A 19849-nucleotide genomic window follows, 5' to 3' on the forward strand; every position below is an offset into this window, starting at 1 on the left:
AGTCTAGTGGCAAGAACTTGGGGTAGGAGGTGATTACATTGTCTCTTAAGTTTTCTCCCTGCTCTAAATCTATAATCCTGTGAAGATCTTCTCTAGGGCCACCAGAGTGGTAGCATCATGTAGTTGAGAGTATTTGAGCCTGGGAGTCAAGAGATATTCATTCTAGTTCTCGTTATGCTGCTGCTACCTTACTGGGAAACTTTGGACAAGTCACTTTCTTCTGCTTCTTTTTCTGTACAATGATGGGACTAAATCAGGAGATTTCCTAGGGGATTCTATGATCCTCTTTCTGGATGAGCACATAAATTGCTTTTAGTTTGTGGTTTCCCCCTCTATAAGTACTTGTTCTTCTGACCATTTGAATAATCCCCAGGCTAAGAGAGAATCCTACATGTAAGAATAAATAAGTAAGGACTACATCAACTGGATTGGTATAATGGGAAGAGCTCTCGATTGGGATTCCAATGACCTGGTTTTGAATCCTGACTCTGTCACCTTTGTTATTCTGGACAAGTTATTCCTTCTCTCTAGGGCCTCACTTTCCTTCTCTGTTAAAATAACGATGTTGGATAAAATCAGGATTTTAAAAATCTGGGATCTATGTAATTGTTGGTTAAAAATATTTTGATAAAACTGTATTCAGAGTAATTTATTTCCATTACATCATTATATTTTATTTTAACCTTTTAGAATGTTATTCTGAGAAGGGGCTCATAGACTTCACTAAGCTGCCAACGGGATCCTCAACAGCAACAAAAAATTTGAGAATTCCTGGAATAGATGATTCCCTAAAGATCCTTTCAACTCAACTCCTATGAGGCTATGTTGCTCACACTGCCTGTTCTGTGCTTCTTAGCCTGCCTTTGCAGGGAGGGAGGAAGGTGGTGGGAAGCAAGGTATGCCAGCTCAGAAGGGGGCAGGGCAGTGATGGAATGGAGGGAGAATGCTGATGTCCCTGGCTAGGGAGGGGGCCAACCAGGTGGTAAAATCTTATTATTCAGACTTTGATGGGGGAATTGAGAGGAGACTCTAGGGAATAGGGACCCTAAATGAACTCTTTTTACAATGTGATCCAAGGCTAATACAACTTGCTCGGTATAATTAGACTTTGCCCTTGATTGCTGAGAGATTGCCTAGGTGAGGGAGTGTCTGGACCAGAAGGGCAGGAAGGCTTCCTCAGAAGCCAGGCTAGGCTTCTAGGTATCACCAGATGTTCCTGGCCTGCTTATCCCAACCAGAGTATCTCATTCCTTCTCCTCCAGATTTCATTTGAACTCAGTTAACATTTACAAAACAAATATGTACAAGTATTTGGCTCAGCTCTGGAGATACCATGATAGGCATGGTTTAGATCCTACTACTAAGGAGAGTACCCTCAAAAGTTTGGGGAGGTTTGGGTCACTTTGGGGATCTCATGTTTTTTTTCCCCCAGTCCCTCCAACATCCATTCCCAGCTAGCAACAAGTTCTCCCTTAAGATCTCACATAGATTTTGTATCTGTTTTTTTTTTTTTATTCTAGTCTCCTTACTTTGCCCAAACTGGAAGTGCATCAGCCAGTCAGGGCCTGATCCCTAAAATGATCAGCATGGAAGTTTTAACCTGCCCCATCTTTTTCTGCCCTGTGCTGGTTCACCTCACCTTACGCAGCCTGATGGCCCTCCTCTTTCTCAGGTTTATCATATTGGTTCCAGACTGAGGACACCCAATTGAGTAGCTCCTCTATAGTTCAGAACTTCCAATTTCAAGAGATCCATCAGCCACAGTGTCCTCAGTAAGCAGGGATGAGACCTGTGCCACCATGCCTGGCAGTATTGGGTTTTACAGTACATTTATCATATAATATTGAATATTATAGTTATCTCTGGGTCTTATCCCTAACTAAACTTTGAACTCTTTAAGAACATTGATCATGTTTTTAGTAAAGGTTCATTGTATTGTGTTATGGCCAACTTGATGTCTAGGGGTAGAGGGAGGACTGGTATTGGACCTGGTAAAAAAAGCAGGCAAGTAGCTTTGACTTTGACCCTAGTCCCTGCCACTTTTCTCCTCAAGATTCTGGGTTCTGGGCTATGTTGATGCAGAGCCTCATTCCTTAGGCCTGTAGGAAGTAGGTACACCTCCTCCCTCCTAGTCTGTGACAGGTGCTTTCCTGGGCACAATAACAACATGAAATGCTAGTTCTATTTGGAGAATGTTTTGATGCTCCTGTTGTATTCTCTTACACTCATTTTAGAAAATATGTAGGTTTGGTTACCAGTTGGAACTGGCTCCTTGGGTATTTGAAAAACCCAAAACAAACAATAATGTTGGTTGGGATTGTGGTTCAGTAAAAATATTGTTACTTGGGTTCATTTTGGGGTTCTGCAAGCTAATGTGGTACATTTTGGCATTTGATTTGTGGTTTGCTTAATGTCTCTGGTTAATATATAGATCAGAGAATGTCAGACTTGAGGAGGCCCTGACAAATTCAAGCTAGACAGGACCTTAGGACTTGGAATGTAGAATGTAAGAGCTAGAAGGAAATTTAGATCATAGAACTTAGAATGACAGACCTGGAAGAAACCTTGGAACAGACCTAGAAAGGATCAGACCTTTGAAAATGTAACATAGAAGGGCAGCTAAGTGGCTCAGTGGATAGAGAATGATATCTGGAGAATGAGGGGGTACTGGGTTCAAATTTGACCTTAGACATTTCCTAGGTGTATGACCCTGGGCAAGTCACTTAACCCCAATTGCCTAACCTTGGAACTGTTTCTTAGTATCAATTCTAAGTCAGAAAGTAAGGGTTTAAATATAAATTAAATAAATATTATATATAATAAATAATATATAATAAAAATAATAAAAGAAAAATAAATACATAGTAAATATATATATATATATATATATATAACACAGACCATTAGAGCATATATTTATAACATAGACCATTAGAGCAAGGAAGAACCTTAGAACCTAGAATGACAGAACTGGATAGGGTCTTAGAACACAGAATATGGGATGTTATGGCTAGAATGACACTCAGGGTGAGAAGGGATAGTCCTTAGAATATAAAATACAGTCTTTCAGAAACAGGAGGCACCTTGGACTATAAACCAGTTAATCAACAAATATTTATTTTTTGAAACATAACATATCTGGAACTGTACTGGAAGGAACCTGAGAGACCATGAAATCCAACCTGAGGTCCATAAAGCAAAAGTAACTTGCCTAAGGTTCCATAGCTAGTTAACAGTAGAACTCTGATCTCTTGGCCTCATCCAGTAGTTTCTCTTTTGGCCCATCCTGGCTGCTAACATTGACTATTTTAGGCCCCTTGGGAAGGCTTTGGAGTATGAAATGGCAGCCTCTGTTGTGGAGGTAGGGGTAGGAAAAGAGAGAGAGGGAAAGACAGAAGAGGACTTGGGATGCTCTGGGAGTGTTCCCAGGGGAAAGCTGAGATGGGTTCTGATGTTTCAGAGATTCTACAGAGTTGGAATTGTAGGTCCCATGGCCTCAAGAGGGGAGTTCTTGAACTAGGGTTGTAGGTGCCTGACCCTTGCTTTGAATTCCAGTTCTGGCTCAGATCTAAGTGGGTAGGAGAGCCTGGCCCCCCTTTCCCTGCAGCTTTTCTTCTCTGGGCTGTAAACCAGGGGAAGAAAAGAAAGCCCTATTGTGCTCAGGAAGAAAGCTCTTAGTTGAGTTCCCACCCCAAGACTTCTAAATTGGATCCTGAGGCTGCAGACCCCCTGGCTACCCCTTCTTCTTTTCTCCTTCCTCAGAGGAAGCAATTTTCCCAGAACCAGGGGCAAGGGGAGTGGGAGGCAATTCAGTATAAGGGAAATATTGTAGACCTAGGAGTTGGTTAGTATGATTGAGTTCTAGTTGTGCTTATTTTTGCGGTAGTTATGTGTATTAGTAATTTGCAATCATTCATAGCTCACATTTTTATAGCAATTTAAGCTATACAAACCATCTTCTTCCACTCCCAGCTACCACATAGGATGGAATATGAATATTATCAGCTCCATTTTAGGGTGAAAAAGCCTAGGCTGAGAGAACTTCAGTTCTTTGCTCATGGCCCTATGACTTGTAAGTAGGATTTGGTCCTAAGTCTCCAAATATAACATTTTCATTTAAAGAAAATGCTCTTTCTACTCTTCCATGCTTTCTCTCTTACTAATAATTCACATATTGATATATTTAAATTTAATTAACATTTGAAATTGGATAACACGCACATATAATAAAATCATAGTGTTGTAGAATCTTAGCATTGGAATTAGAATGAACTTTGGAGACCATCTAGATCAATTCTCCCTCTGAAATTTTGCAGATGAAGTTTCTGAGGAAGGCAAAGAGAGGTGACTCCCCAAAGTCACACAAGTAGAATCAGAGGTGGTATTTGAGCCCAGGCCCATATGTATTTTGGGGTATATTCTTTTCATATATATATATACACACACATATATGTATGTATGTGTGTGAGAGAGAGAAAGAGAGAAGGAGAGAAGGAAGAGGGAGAGAGAAGTATATCTAATTAATGATTTATAAAGTGAATTCTTCACTTCCATGTATGATAAATAGTATAAGTCTTGTTATCCTTATTTTACAGATGAGGAGCTTCAGAGATATGAAATGACTTGCTTACTGTCGCACAGCTGGTAAGTAGTAGAACCAGCTCTTGGTGACTTTGGGTAAGACCCTCCCCATCTTGGGCCTCAAGTTCTTGTTTAAACTAAAAAAAATTGGCTCAGTTGCCTCTAATTGTCTTTCCAACTCTGATAGTCTGAGTTAGTTCAACCTTCCCATCTGGGGTAGGCTTGGATCTCCTCTTTTGGCTGTAGCTTCTGGTTTGTTTCTGAATGGGACTGGAGTCAAGTTTCTGGTATCTGCAGATCTGGGAAAGGAAGTCAAGGGCTTAATGGGTTCTGATCTAACATGTGAATATCAGTCTGCCAGTCAACCAATCAGTATTTCTTAAGCACCTACTGTCTACATGAGCTACAGAGATAAATAAAGTATAGAGTATGATCCCTGCTGGAGAGGAACTTAGAAGAATGTGGTTGCATAGATTTGTCATAGGGCTGTGAGGACCTCTTAACAATGTGATGCAGTCTATGCCCAGGACCAGATGAATGATATAAATGATCCTTGAGGTGACCAGAAAAAAAAGGCTTTGCAGAAGTTGGGATTAGTGATGAATGCTTCAGTGGATGTTTGCAGCATGGAGTTTGGAGAGGTTGTCTCCAGTTCAATAAGCATTTAAGTGCTTACCATGTGCCAGGCACCAGGTTTACAGAGACAAAACATGAAAATGGTTCTTTCCCTTGAGGAATTCAAGTTTTGTTGGGGAGAAACATGTACATAGAAAGAATTAAAACAAATACATATGAAGTAAATATAAACTAATGGATGGAGGAAAGAATGTGGCAAATTACTAACAATTAGACTCCCTAATGATGGGTAATTTTTCTCTAAAGCTATGTGCTAGCTAGATTCTTCTAGCATAATCGCTGGAAGTAATAATAAGTACATTTTTTTTACATTAAGTACTTTTAAAGAAATAACTGTATTTTTTCACTGTTATTTTACCAAATTGCAATCTATTGGCCTAAAAATGTAACTATAGCATGTAAGAGGACCTAAAATGTTCCTAGGGAGTAAAGCATATGAGGGCCTTTAGGCTTCACCAGACTGACAAAAAGGTACATGAAACCAAAAATGTTAAGAATTCTACAATCTAGTCTAACCCTCTCATTTTATACTGGGAAAACAAAGCTCAGACAAAGTCTAGTGATTTGTTCAAAATCACTCACAAAGTCTCCAAGTTTTAATTTCCTCATCTAGTTATTTTATTATTTCTTTTGCTAATATACAGGTTTTCTACTCTCCCCCTCTCTCTGTCTTTTAATCTCTGTCCCTCTCTCTGTTTCTCTTTCTCTCCTTCCCCTCCTGCAGCTCTAACAAAACTAATTTTAACAGTCTTGAGCAAAGTAGGGAGTCAGGAAAGTGCTAGGTGTATTAGAGGGACAGTGTGAGTAGACCGTTTTTTTTTTCTGAGACCTAGGACACATGTAAAAATAATACTAGCTTGTATCTATATAGTGTCTTGTAGTTAAAAAGTGCATCATGTGCATAATCTTCTTTGTTCTCAACCATAGCTTGGTGAGGAAGGTCATGCAAGTTTAAACACCCCCACTTAACCAGATGGGGAAACTGAGACTTGGAGAAGTAAACTTTGTGAGTGATTTTGAACAAGCCATTGAACTTTTTCTGGGCTTTGTTTTCCCCAGGTATAAAATGAGAGGGTTAAACTAGATTATGGAATTCTTAACTTTTTTTGTTTTCATGTATCTTTCTGTCAGACTGATAAAGCCTAGGGGCTCCTCAGAATACTGGTTTATTGCTTATATTCATAATCAAATTTTACTTGGAAGTTTGTGAAAACAATGATGTCACTTTTTTTCCAATACAAGTTCAAACATCCTCTGAAATAAATGTTTTATGGACCCCAGGTCCATGGGGGTTGGTTTGGACTAGATAATTTCCAAGGATCTTTTTAAACCTAAATCTTGTGATCCTAGATATGATTTTGAAAGGTTACATAGCTAGTAAGTGGTAGAGTCAAGATATGTTTTCCATCACTCCATGTTTTTCTTTTATTTCATCTCCTTTGTATAGAGGAGATAGGGTTGAATAGATATTCTGTTTCCAGACTGTGGAGTGTCTCAAAGATGAGAAGTGTGAACTTTTATTCTGTAGGTTATTATAGATAGCTACTGAAGATTTATGAGCAGGCTAGTAAGATGGTCAGAGCTTGACTGGAGGGAGATTAATTTGGCAGCACATGAGAGATGGATCAGAAGGTAAGGAGGCTTGTTCAGTAGGTTAGGCATAAAATAATGAAAGCCTAGGAAGGTGGCTATAGGGCAAATGCCAGTGACATTCTAAAGGGAAATTTTGAAGGACTTGGTGCCAGATTGGATGTAGGAGTTGAGGGGGAGAAAGGGAGTCAAGGACAAGACCAAAGTTTTGAGTGGGCTGGAGCCTAGGAGACAGAGGACACTGGTTTCCGTGACAAGATTCTGTGTCCTGGTTAATTGATATATTCAGTGCCTTCCAGCCTTTGGGGGCCTGTTGTCTTGCCTAAGGATGGCCAGTCAGCTTGTATGTAGGCAGGAGGTGAAGCTGAGTATAGGGAGTGCCTCAGGCTGACAGACTCTGAATTCCCCCAGCCCAGCTGCTACATTAGTACCTCCTCCTCCTCCTCCTTCCCTTGACCTCCCCTCCATTGCCTGGGTTTGAGCATGCCCCAGCCTGAAGAATAATAGATCATAGAACATCCAAGCTGAAATCTTAAGTGCAGAAAGGGAATGGGCCTTGATCCAGGTCATACAGGGAGTGAGTGAGAAATTTGGGGCTTAGATCAGGTCTCTTGAGTAGTTCATGGTTGGGACTAATAACACTGGGTTTGAAGTCAGAAGACTTGCATCTGATTAGAGCTTCTTCTGAACTAGGGGACTTAGGGCAAGCCACTAACTTCCTTTCTCTAGAAGGGTTTCAGATTCCTTCTCTGTATAACTGAGGAGTCAAAATGCATGTTGATGTCTAAGGTCTTTATCTTTCTGCCCTAACATTTTCTGATCCAGGAAGCGTCTTTAATTGTGGAATGAGAGTTTGGTCCTTTGTGAAAAGCATTTCTGGAGTAGATGGGGGACTTGGGTTTCCCTGTTCCTGAATTCATTCTTTTAAGTCTGGCACCCTATTCTATTCATGGGTCCAGGTGTTTGTCCAATACTTAGCTAGTGAAATGAAACTTAATTGCCTGGGGCCTTAAGAGGAGAAGTGAATCTACTGAGGTCTGACCTCTGTTGGCTTTCTTTTGTGCTGGCACTTCCTCTATTTTGGGATGGGTGAGTTCAGGAAAAGAAGAGGAGAAAAGGATAAAGTCCAGCTGGACAGAGGGGCCTCTGGGTCAGGAAGATCAGCATAACTGACTGTCTCCCCACTGCCACTATCAGTAATAATAACTTGCACTTGTAAACAACTAGTAAAGCATCATGCCTTAGTAGAAAGAGCATGGGCTCTGAAGTAAGACCTGTGTTCAAATCTTGCCTCTGACATTTACTACCCTTATGGGCAAGTTATTTAAAGTCCCTGGGTTTCATTTACCTCATCTATAAAATTAAAGGATTGGACTAGTGGGTCTACTCAGGTGCATTCTAGCCTTAGTTCTATTATTCTAATGGTCTTAACAGTCTGAGGCAGGATTCAAACATGAGTTTTTCTGGCCTGAAGTCCAACACTATCTCCTATGCTGTGATGCCTCTAATACCCATTGCCTTCCCTCACCTGAGTTTAACTAGATCTGATCAATCTCCTGACAGGATCCCCAGTAGACCCAATAGTCTCCAGGCTGTTTTGAAGATTTAGCCCTGTCTACTGTGGTCTTGTGAGCCTTTCTGAAAGCCCACCTCATTCAAGAAATCCTTGTTATAATGATAGTAGTTCATTTGTGTGGACCCTATGATCTATGAAATGCTTTATAGACATTATCTCATTTAGTCTTGCCAGACTTACTTTTGGTCATAAAATTGCAAGATTTCGAGCTGAGAGGGACTGTAGACATTATCTAGTCCAACCCTTGATTTGAAATTGAGGTTAAGATGACTTACCCAAAGTAACATAGCTAGCAAATAGCAGAGTTGAGATTCAAACCCAGGTTTTTCTGACTTCACATCTAGGGTTATTCCCACTATGCCATGTTACTTATTATGGCAGAGATCTCCTGGGAGATTGGGATATTCAAAGAAAGATTCCTGGCAGAGTTGGAATACTGGTTGAAATATGGTTGATGTAGTGGCTGGGCTGAGCCCAATCAGGGTCTGTCTGCTCTTCTCCTAACTGAATATGCAGAGGGCCTTTAGGCAAAGATGATATGCAAGCTTTCACAAGGCAGTATGCCACACTTCTCTTCTTGGGTGGTTCCATTGTCTCATAAATGTTGGTTTTCCCTCCAGTAGTGCAGATCACAATCCATTCATGCCTTTCCATTCTGTGCTATTCCTTGTTCATGTCTTCCCACAAATCCCTATTTCATATCCTTCTTTAAATGTTTTATTATTCCTCTTTTCTTTTCAGTAGTCAGTCAGCCAGCCACATGAGGTCCTATGACCCCCCTCAACCTCCTTGATAGGACCTTCCCTTGTAACAAATAGGTACAGTCAAGCAAAGCCAATCATGGGGTCATAATATAACTCTGAATCTAGAAAGGACCTCTTATTTTATTGATCACACTGATCATGTCTGAAAATGCATCCATAATTTCACTTATTCAGACAATCCACAAATGTTTAGGAAGTGATTACTTAGTACAGTGAGACATTCGAAATAGCCAAGCTTTGGGGATACAAAGAAACATCTAAAGAGTCCCTACCTTCTTATAGGTGATACCACAAATACATTTAAGATATGCATAGAGGAGATGGGAAGTAGCCTTCAAGGAGGAGGAACAAACATTTATTAAGCACCTACTATGTCTCAAGAATGTGCTAAGCACTTTACTAGTGTTATCTCATTTGATCCTCACAACAACCTGTGAGGTAGGTTGCAATTATCCCCAGTTTACAGATGAGGTGACAGAAGCAGACAGAATTTAGGTGGCTTGTTCAGGGTCACACAGCTAATAAGTTCAGATTTGAACTCAAGTCTTCCGGACTCCAGACTCAATGCCTCTAATAGATGAGGGGACCAGAAAAGACCTCCTGAACAAGATGGTGATTGAGCTGAATCTTGAAGAAAGCCTGGAATTCTGAAAGGCAAAAGTGAAGAGACAGAACATTCCAGGCATGGGAGACAGCCAGGACAAAGACACATAGACTGGAGTCAGCACGAAGACCAATCTAGTTGGAGTGTAGGGTGAATGAAGGGGAACCTTATGGAAGAAGATGGGAGAGCTAGGAAGGGGCTGAGGTATGAACCTTAAATATCACGCTTTGTAGGCCAGCATCTCTGCCAAGAAGCTTGAGACCAACCATCCGTCTCTGCAGTCACCTGTGGTTCCTGTACCATAAGTTCTTCATAGAGGATCCAGCCAATGGTACCCACAAGAAGAGGTTTGGAGAGTCAGGAACAAGAGATCACTGGGGTCCGGGTGGTCAAGGAGGACTTCCAGAGGGAGGTGGGGCTAGCCTAGGATGCAGATGTGAGTGGTAGTGCTAGTGAGTCAGCCTCCCTGTCCTCTTCCTTCACCTTCTCTTCACTGGCTCCTTGCGTTGTGTTCCTGCGACTACTTCAATGCCTCCTCTGCACTGCCTGATGCGCGATGATGTCATTCCCATATCACCACCTCCTTGAATCCTGTTCTAATGTGAGTGATGCAGAGTTCAGGGTGGATGTGGCCTGGGATTGAACAGGTGAGCTTCTATGGCCAGCTCTCAAAAGGGAACCTTATTTAGCTAAATTCAGGCTCCATGTCCCAAGTACCTCCTAGCTGACCAGCTCAATGTTTGATTAGACAGGGGAAGCTGTCCAGAGACCCCTCCTCTCCTTATGAAGTTTATGATCTAGTAGGGGAATGAAATGCAAATAGAGATAACTGTAATATACAAAAATACATGATCAATGTATTTAGAGGGTACACAAAAGCCATTACTGAGCCTTAGTACATAGTAGGTGCTTAATAAATGTTTTTTAAATTAATTAACTTTTTTAAACCCTTACCTTCCATCTTGGAATCAATACTGTGTATTGGTTCCAAAGCAGAAGAGTGGTAAGGGCTAGGCAATGGGGGTCAAGTGACTTGCCCAGGGTCACACAGCTAGGAGGTGTCTGAGGCCAGATTTGAACCTAGGACCTCCCATCTGTCTCTAGGCCTGACTCTCAATCTACTGAGCTACCCAGCTGCCCCCTTAATAAATGTTTTTTGACTGACTCACTGACTGACCAAGGGGATCAAGAAAGACTTCATGGAGAAGGTGGCTTTTAGTCTGATGTTAAAGAATAAAAGGAATTTCAACCGAAGAAGGGGTTGGGGAGAGGATAGTCTATATACAAAGGACAGCATGAACAAAGATGAAGAGGCAAGGAGTGCGTAGTGTCTTTGGGGCGAGAGTTGTCAGATTTTTAAGGAGACTAGAGTCCCTTTGGGGAGAAAAGATGAAAATAAAACACATGCTACTACCAGAGAGCACAGAGAAAGCCTGGATGAGTTTGTCCTTATCAGCATCCTTCACAAAAGCAGACAGTCTGGCAGGGTGGGGAGAGCATTTACCTTAACATCAGGAAAGATCTGATTTGAGAACCCAGCTCTATCACTTTACTTGGTAGGTGACCTTGGCAAGTCACTTTTCCAGTCTGAGATTCTGTTTTCTCCTCCATAAAATGGGGATAATTCTATTTATTCTTTGTATCTCACAAGGTATGATGAGGAAAGTTCTTTGAAAACCTTAAAGCACTGGGAGAAATGGTAGATATCATCACTATTATTATTGTTATTACTACTACTACATTGTTAATTCAATATAACAATCTCACATTGTTAATTCAATATAAGAATCTTGAAACTCCTGTCATGGGGCTGGTCAGTTGCTCCTTTGTAGCATTTTCCCTGTGGAATTGTCCCTAGTAACTTTGTTTTCCTTAATGCCATGCTTTTATGAAATCAGAATGACAAGTAAGTGCTATTATTTTCCCAATGTTCTAGTTGAGGAAACTGAGGCAGATATAGGTTAAATGGCTTGCCTCAGGTCATACAGCTAGCAAGTGTTGAGTGTCCGCTGGTTGTGGACTCAGCTCTTCCTGACTTTAGGTCAGGTTTAGCACTTTATATACTTTTTTTTTTGCATCTAGATCCCTCTTAACTATGTGTCATCAACAGGGGACCCAAACCGTACCCCTCTCCCTTTGCTCCTTCCTCAACAACTCTTAAGGACTTAGAATGCAGTAATAGAAACTTAATGTCCAAAAGGGAGGTGAGAGTCCCACAGTTCTCTGCTTGGTTAAACCACCCCTAGTGAGTTGTGTACAGTATTGGAGTTTCCAAAGGACTCGAAGACAAACCACATGAGGAACATTTGAAGGAATTAGGGCTATTTATTTAGTTGTAAGTGCTATGAAATCATGGGCTGTGTCCAATCTTTGCTTCCCTAGTGCCAGCACAGAGCCTTTTACAGAGAAGGTACTTTAAGATGCATGCTTGTTCCACTAAATTAAATATTTAGCCTGAGACTCAGGTAGCTCTTCAAATATCTGAAAGTCTGTTTTGTGAAGATAGGTTTAGGGATTGGACCTGTGTTTGCATTGACAAAGGGAACTCCCAGATGCAAAAATGAATCTTCTCAACAAAAGTGCAGGCCAGCTCCTTCTCAGAAAATTCTTAGAGAATTGCTTACAGCCCAGAGAGGTTAAGGGACTTGCCTATGTTCACATTGTCAAGATGCGTTGGGTGGGACTTGAATTCAGTTCTTCCTGGCTTAAAAACCAACCTTCCATCCACTCTGTCATGCTTCTTTCTTGTTATGTAAGAGAGACATTTGTTCAGCTTGGTCCCTGAAGGCAGAATTAGGATGAAACAGAAATGTTATGAGGAGGCAGATTTGAGCTCATAAAGAAAAAGTTTTCTAACCGAGCTGTCTGAAAAAAACATGACCTGCTTCATAAGAAGTGAGCTCCCTATCACCAAACATGTTCAAACAGAAGCTGACCGATCACTTTTGAGAAAGTAAATTCTTTCTTTAGACCGAAATTGTTCTGGATTTCACTATGAAGTTTTCCCCTCCAACTGAGATTCTAAGAGTTTATGAACACCTAGCAAGGAAGGGGTGCCCGTCCCAAGGGCTTCCCCTCCTCTTCAAGGGCTTCAGGTTCATTCTTTTCTACCTGGAATCCCTAAGCAGTGCCCCAGCATGCCCTGCATACTTGGCCTTAATGGGCTGAGTCATTCAGTTTGGGAGGGAATCTGGAAACCCAGGGAGTGTCATGTACAGGTCAGGTGGAGAAACATGGTGGGTGGGGTCAGGGTATGGAGTGTCTCCGCTCTCCCTGACTCCAGCTCTAGGATAGATTGATGGCCCTTGAATTTCTGACAGCTGAGGTATAGTAGGGAAGTGTGTAGAGGTGAGACAGCAAGTCTAGGCAAGAACCTGTTAGGAAGATGATGAAGTAAGGCTTGCTCACGGTCTGGGAAATGCCCGTGGATCCAAATGACAGGTTGCCTGGTATGTAATTGCCACATGTGGCGTTTATACCTGGAGGTGCCATTTTCTCTTTATTTCTTAGCATACTCTCCTAAGGCTTCAGGTGAGTGAACTGACCACCCAAGTTCCAGGCCTACCCTTGTTCCTAAAAATGGCCAAGAACCCAAAATGCTGGGAGTGGTTTGGTCCAGCATTTCATTTTGTGGAAAAGAAATTAGAATGTCTCCCTCCTCCTCAGTGGTTTCCCTATATATTACCATATGAGTAGATATGATTTTTCCAAACTGACTTTTTTTTTTTTAGTGAATTTATAGAGAGAGGTGAAGTGCCTTACAACAGAACATAATATAGAATGATGGGGGTAGAAGTAACTTTAGGTCACCGAAAGTCAGAGCTGGGAAATACCTTAGACCAATGATGGTGAACCTTTTAGAGACTGCCCAAACTGCAACCCTCATGCTGCATGTGAGACACCTCCTTAACCCAAGCAGGGGAAGGAGGAAATGCTCTCATTTGGCTGCTGGGCAGAGGGGTGAGTGATGAGAGAAATACCTTCAGGCACATGCGGAGAGGGGGAAGGGAGCAACTCTCTTTGGCACATGTGTCATAGGTTCGACAATATGACCTTAAATCATGGGACACAGAATGCTAGAGGTGGAAGGAACCTTGGAATACAGAATGTCAGACCTGGAAGATACTTTAGACCAGCAGTTCTCAACCTCTCAATTTGTAGCAATGAGAATACATAATGCATATCAGGTATTTACATTCCAAATCATAACTGTAGCAAAATTACAGTTTTGAAGTAGCCACCAAAATAATGTTTTGGTTTGGGGTCACGGCAACATGAGGAACTGTATTGCGGGGTCACGGCATTAGAAAGGTTGAGAACCACTGCTTTAGACCCATAGGGTGTAGAATGTTAGAGGTGGAAGGGAGCATCTGAGAATGTTGGAACTGGTAAGAACCATAGCTTCCATCTAGTTCAGCTTCTTAATTTGACATATAGGTAAACTGAGGCCCAGAGAAGGGAAGAAAACAGTCCATTAGTGGTAGAGCTAGGACTAGAACCCGGGTCTTCCATATCTCAGTCCAGCACTTTTTCTGTTATATCATGGACGAATCTTGTGAACATTTTAAGAGATTATATGCCATCTGCCCACTCTCCATCCCGATCTCAGCAGTAATTCCAATTGGGCTTTCTGTCTACAGTAGTCCTGTTTTCCATTTCAGCTTCCTAAACCCTTCCAGATTCATTCTGGAAGTCCTCTCCTATTACTGCCAGTGAGAAAGAGGACAGTTTGCTCCCTGTCTCAACCGGGGTGGCTGGCATCTGGGCAGATGGTTCTTGGTCTTTTTCTGGAAGTCAAAGTATCAACATTAGAAGAGTAAGGCCTGCCCTAACAGGACATTTGGTGGGGGACAGAATCACATTTGCTAAACTGGTTTGAGGCAACACAGTCACTACACATGCAGAAAGCCAAATTCAGACTTCTGTTTTCCTGGACTATCTGCTAAAGATTGCCTTAGCTTTGGTATTCAGACACAAACATTTCTTTTTCTTTTTTGGGGTGGGGAGTGCTATGGGGGAAGTCTAGTAGCAATAACTGTATGAAGTTTTTCTCCTTCCTAGCTGTGTCACTTAGCCTTCCTGGGACCCAATTTCCTTTTTCTACAAAATAAGGAGTTTGGACTAGATCATCTCTGCAGTGCCATCCAGCTCTAAAGCCCATGATGTGTTCTCTTCTCGTGTCTGGCTTTAAGAGCAAGCGGATGTCACTATTTGGTGTTGGGTCATCTCAGAAAAGGTTCTTTCCTCCCCCCTGCCCACTCAAATGCCTCCCCCACCTGTTCACAGATGCATGACATTTTACCATCAGTAACAATGGTAATGCACATTTGTTTCTTCAGTGTTTTAAAGTTTTAAAAGCACTTTTCTCACAATAATACTGTGAAGTAGGAAGTACAAGTATTATTATTCTATTTTATATAAGAGGAGACCATGACAGGGGGGAAAATAACTTGCTCTCAGTCATAAAACGAGTATGGGCCAGAGCCAGGCCTCAGCCAGTCACACTGAAGTTTGCAGCCTTGGCATCCTCTATGGCTCTTCCTTCTCTTTCCTGGCATACTTCTCCCACCTCCCCCATTCCTATATTCAATAAGCTGGCCATTATATACACACCTCATCTCATCCCCATCCCTTTTTCTTCCTTGTCAAGGCCACTCCCTTAAGCCCCTATTTCTTGACTGATTCAATAGCTTTTTTTTTTTTAATCTTTACCTTCCATCATAGAACTAATACTATATATCGGTTCCAAGGTAGAAGGGCTTGGCGATGGTGCTTAAGTGACTTGCCCAAGGTCATATAGCTAGGAAGTATCTGAGGTCAGATTTGAACCCAAGACTTCTAGTCTTTAGGTCAGTCTCTCAAAAAAATCACTCAGCCAACTAACTCTTCCTGTCAATAGTTTCTTTTTTTTTTTAGTGATTTAGAACTTTTTAACTATAATTTTGCTAATTTTCAATTATTATATTTTTTAAAATTTTATTTAGTCCATTTAGAACATTATTCCTTGGTTACAAGAATCACATTCTTTCCCTCCCTCCCTTCCCCTCACCCTTCCCATAGCCAATGTGCAATTCTACTGGGTCTATCAGTAATTTCTTAATTGGTCTCCCTGTCTTCACTCTCTTCCCTTTTTAATTTATTTTTCTATATAACCTGCCAAAGTGACTTTCTTAAGCTCAGGGCTGACCATATCATCCCTCTGCTCAGCAAGTTGCAGTGGCTCCCAGTTGCCTCTAGTTATAAAATGCAAACTCCTCTGGTTGGTATTTAAAGCCTCTCTGAGCCTGACTTCTACTTATATTTCTGGTCTTTCCAGGTTTCTCTCCCTCACAAATCTAAATTCAAGTCAAACTACCAACTTGTTGTTAAGCCTCCACGGTATCCCATTTCTCCCTTCAGTGTCCTTCCTCCTCATTTCCTGGTCTTGGAATCCTTAGCAGGATAAGGCCCAGGTCAGGTGCCATGTCCTGCCACTGTCTTTCTCAGTTGTTAGTGCTTCCCTCTCATCCCCCAATCTCCCCAAAGTACCTTGTATACATTTTGTCCTGCCTGACGTGTACACAATCTTTCTCTTGAGTAGAATGTTAGCTCCTTCATGGCAGGCACTTAAAAAAACCCAAACAAACCAAATGAGGGCAGCTGGGTTGCTCAGTGGATTGAGAACCAGGCTCAAAGATGGGAGGTCCTGGATCCAAATTTGGCCTCAGACACTTCCTAGCTGTGTGACCCTGGGCAAGTCATTGAATTCCCATTGTCTAGCCCTTAACGCTCTTCTGCCTTGGAACCAATACACAGTATTTTAAAGACGGACGGATGAGGGTTTAAAAAAAAATATTTCCCTTCGTGAGCTATGTACCTAGCACAGTGACCGGTACATAATAAATGCTTAAAAGCTGTTAATTTTATTAAAAACAAACCCCAGACTCCTTTACGTTCTTTCTTAGAATTGATACTTAATATTGGTTCTAAGGCAGAAAAGTGGTAAAGGTTAGGCAATGGGTGTTAAGTGGCTTGTCTAGGGTCACATAGCTGAGGAATATCTGAGGTCAAAATTGAACCCAGGACCTCCAGATCTCTAGACCTAGAACTCTATCCACTAAGCTATGTAACTGCCCCTTTAATAGCTATTTATTGAATTGAATTGACTAATACTAGTCCTTTTATACACACCCTGAGGAGGGTAACAGTAAATTACCTCACTGGTTGTTCAGCATGGGTGAGTTGTAGGACCTTAGAGTCTGAAATGATCCTAGGATTTCGAATTGGAAGGGACCTTAGAGATATCAGCTCTTTTGTTATATAGGCAGTGGCACTCAGTGAAGTTAAGTGAGCAGCCCAAAACTGCAGAAAGGGAATAGGATTTGGTCTTCTGGGTTCAAATCCCTCTTCCCTTCCTTGTCCCTATGCCTGTCACTGGGTGAGCTGAAAAGAACCTCAAGGATTCTCAAGTGCTCTCAATTGGAGTGCCCAATTCTGAGTGCGCTCTCTGCAAGGGGAGATGGCAGTGCTGGGAGAACACTTGCTCACCAGCCTGTCTTCTGCACACTGGGTACTGTACTGTTCCCTGGAGAGAACTCCCTATGCCATTTTATTCTGGGAACAGAAAACTAATGATTTCTCCCCTCCCTTCCCACCCCCCAACACCCACTTCCCTTCGTCTTTCTGGAAGAGGACACAGGTTGGACCACTTGCTATCCAGGCTTGTTCTCACCCCACTTCCCAGTGCCCTTCTCCCCTCCAGACAACCTTCTTCTACCTTCCCTTCAAGGGAAATCTCTAGGACTTTGGACCTACTAGGAGCCCATCTTCTATAGTCTGCCCTGTTCTCCATCAACATCTTAAAATCTTTCTGTTCCCTTTCTTTCCTTTCCTTTCCTTCCTTCTGTGGGGGAAATTTAAGACTAATCTAAGTAATCCTGCCTTGCCTCAGACTCAGGTTCACTAATTAAACTATCTGTTGGGAAGGCCTCCCCCTCAATCCTGAGAGGGGGACAGTGGACAGGCCTGCTCCAATTTCAGCACAGTATGACAAATTTGCTGTTTGTCTTCAATGCCTGCCACTTTCCCCTACTTGTAACTTGTCCCTCCAGGCCTGCTCCACTTCTCCCTCTTCCCTCCCTATAACAAAACCTACTCTTAGGAGGAAATAGCAATAACCATCTAATCATCCCTGTGTCTACCACTATTTACAGAAGAGCAAGAGCTCTATAAATCTCCCTCTCCCTCCCTCTCTCTCTCCCTCTCTCCTTCCCTCCCTCCTCTCACTCTTTTTTTCTCACTCTCTCTTTTCTTCTCCCTCCCTCTCTCTTTCTCTCCCTCCCTCCCTCCTTCCCTCTCTCTCTTTCTCTCTCTTCCCCTCCCTCCTCCTTTCCCCCATTATTATCCTCATTTTGCATGTGAGTAACTGAGACCCAGAGAGAAAGGGATTAACCTATGATCACAGAACTAGTGAGTAGCCAGTGGTTTCATAGTTGGTAGCTAGCCAACCAGGACCCTATTCCAGTTCTTCTCACTCCAAATTCAATGTTCTTAAACACAAGAAGTAAAAATAACTTAGTGATCATCTTGTCTAACTCCCTTACTTTATGGATAGAAAACTAAAGCCCCAAGAGGTTCAATGACTTCTCCATGGTCACTTAGTTGCAGAGCTGAGGTTTGAACCCACATTCTTTGACTCCAAGTCTCAGGTTCTTACTGCTAAGTCCCAGTGCTCTTAACCTGCCAGATATGGTGAAGATTCTCTTTCAGGGAGAGAATGTGTGTGAAACAAAACGCCATATAAACACAAGCACTTATGATTATCATATGTGCCCCTGTGGGGAATGTCTTCTTGCCCTGGGTATTGGTGGAGGACACAGTGTCCCAGGCTTTCCTGGCCTTTCTGTCTGCCCTAATTAATCTGTTACCATCATTGCCCTGTCTTCCCCACCCCCAAGCATGTAAAGCTTTCCCTCCCTTCCCCCAACCAATCTACTCTCCCATCCTTTGTGGAGCCCCATAGATAGCAAGGTTTAGCCTTGAGACCTCTGAGTGCAACAAATTCTTTATTTGGTGGGGGAGGGAAGGATGAGGGGAACTTTCAAGCGAGCCTTTGTCTCCTTGAGGCCCCAAGATCCTTCAGGTTGGGCTCTCTTTAGGGAATCTCTGAGGGGACTTTCAAGGGAGCCTTTGTTTCTTTGAGGCCCTAAGAGGGTCTGTCCTTCAGTTTCAGTCTCAGCTCACTTTGGAAAGCCTCTGTGGGAGAGTGGGGCAGGGTTGGGGCTGGGAATGGAACTGAATTGAGAGGTGGAATGTTATTCCCTGTTCATCTCCTGTTGAAATCTTTCTTTTATACCCAGATCAGGTGACACCTCCTCTGGGCAGCCTTTCTAGATTGTTCCTGATTTGCAGTGATCACATTTTTCTGCAGTTTTCATAATATCATAGGATTATAACTCTGGAACTGAAAGAGACCTCAGAGGCCATGTAGTACCAGCCCCTCACTTTTCACATGAGTAGACTGAGGTCTAGGGAAGTTAAAGGATTTGTCCTAGTTCCCACAGGTCATGGGAATGGTGGGGTGTGAACTCAGGCCTCTAAATATCAATTATCATCATTATCTAATTATTCATATGCAGATGATTCTCCGACTGATTTTTCCACCTCTCTCCTAATGTCCAGGGTCACATCTCTAATTGCCTGTTGGGTATCTCAAATTGGATGTCTTGTAGACATCTTTAATTCAACATGGCCAAACTGGAATGATTTTTCTCTCCAAACCTTCCCTCTTCCTAACTTCCCTATTATGAAGGAATCACCAATCTCTAAGCAGTCTGTTGCCAATTCCTTTCATTTCTACCATCAAAATATCTGTTTACATTCCTTCCCTCCTTGTTACCCTGCCACCACCCTGCCTCATACCTGGACTACCTTTTGGTTGGTGTCCTTCTTTCAAATCCATCTTTTTAAAGTGTAAGACTGACCATGTCATCCCAGTTCTCTTCCCCAATTCAATTGATTCCCCATTACCTCCAGGATCAAATAAAAATCCTTTTAAAAATCCCCAAAATCAGTCCTTCATACTTTTCTTATACTTTGCCCTCCCCTCTCAACATACTT

General features: G+C 42.1%; 1 protein-coding gene and 1 non-coding gene across 11 annotated transcripts in view; both read left to right on the forward strand.

The window, feature by feature from the left end:
• The window catches only part of SRC (SRC proto-oncogene, non-receptor tyrosine kinase), a 115982-nt gene that overhangs the window by 18590 nt on the left and 77543 nt on the right, over positions 1-19849 (forward strand). For all 10 annotated transcript variants that reach the window (XM_007474355.3, XM_056811928.1, XM_056811927.1 and 7 more), the window contains one exon: positions 4596-4644. The gene's annotated coding sequence lies outside the window, so the exon portion shown is untranslated. The remainder of the gene's footprint in view (positions 1-4595; positions 4645-19849) is intronic.
• Positions 10325-10385, forward strand: MIR7254 (microRNA mir-7254). The gene has a single exon (NR_127439.1). It is a non-coding gene; the product is annotated as a microRNA mir-7254 (primary transcript).

The sequence above is a fragment of the Monodelphis domestica genome, chromosome 1 (genome assembly GCF_027887165.1).
Source record: "Monodelphis domestica isolate mMonDom1 chromosome 1, mMonDom1.pri, whole genome shotgun sequence".
NCBI classification, from domain to species: domain Eukaryota; kingdom Metazoa; phylum Chordata; class Mammalia; order Didelphimorphia; family Didelphidae; genus Monodelphis; species Monodelphis domestica.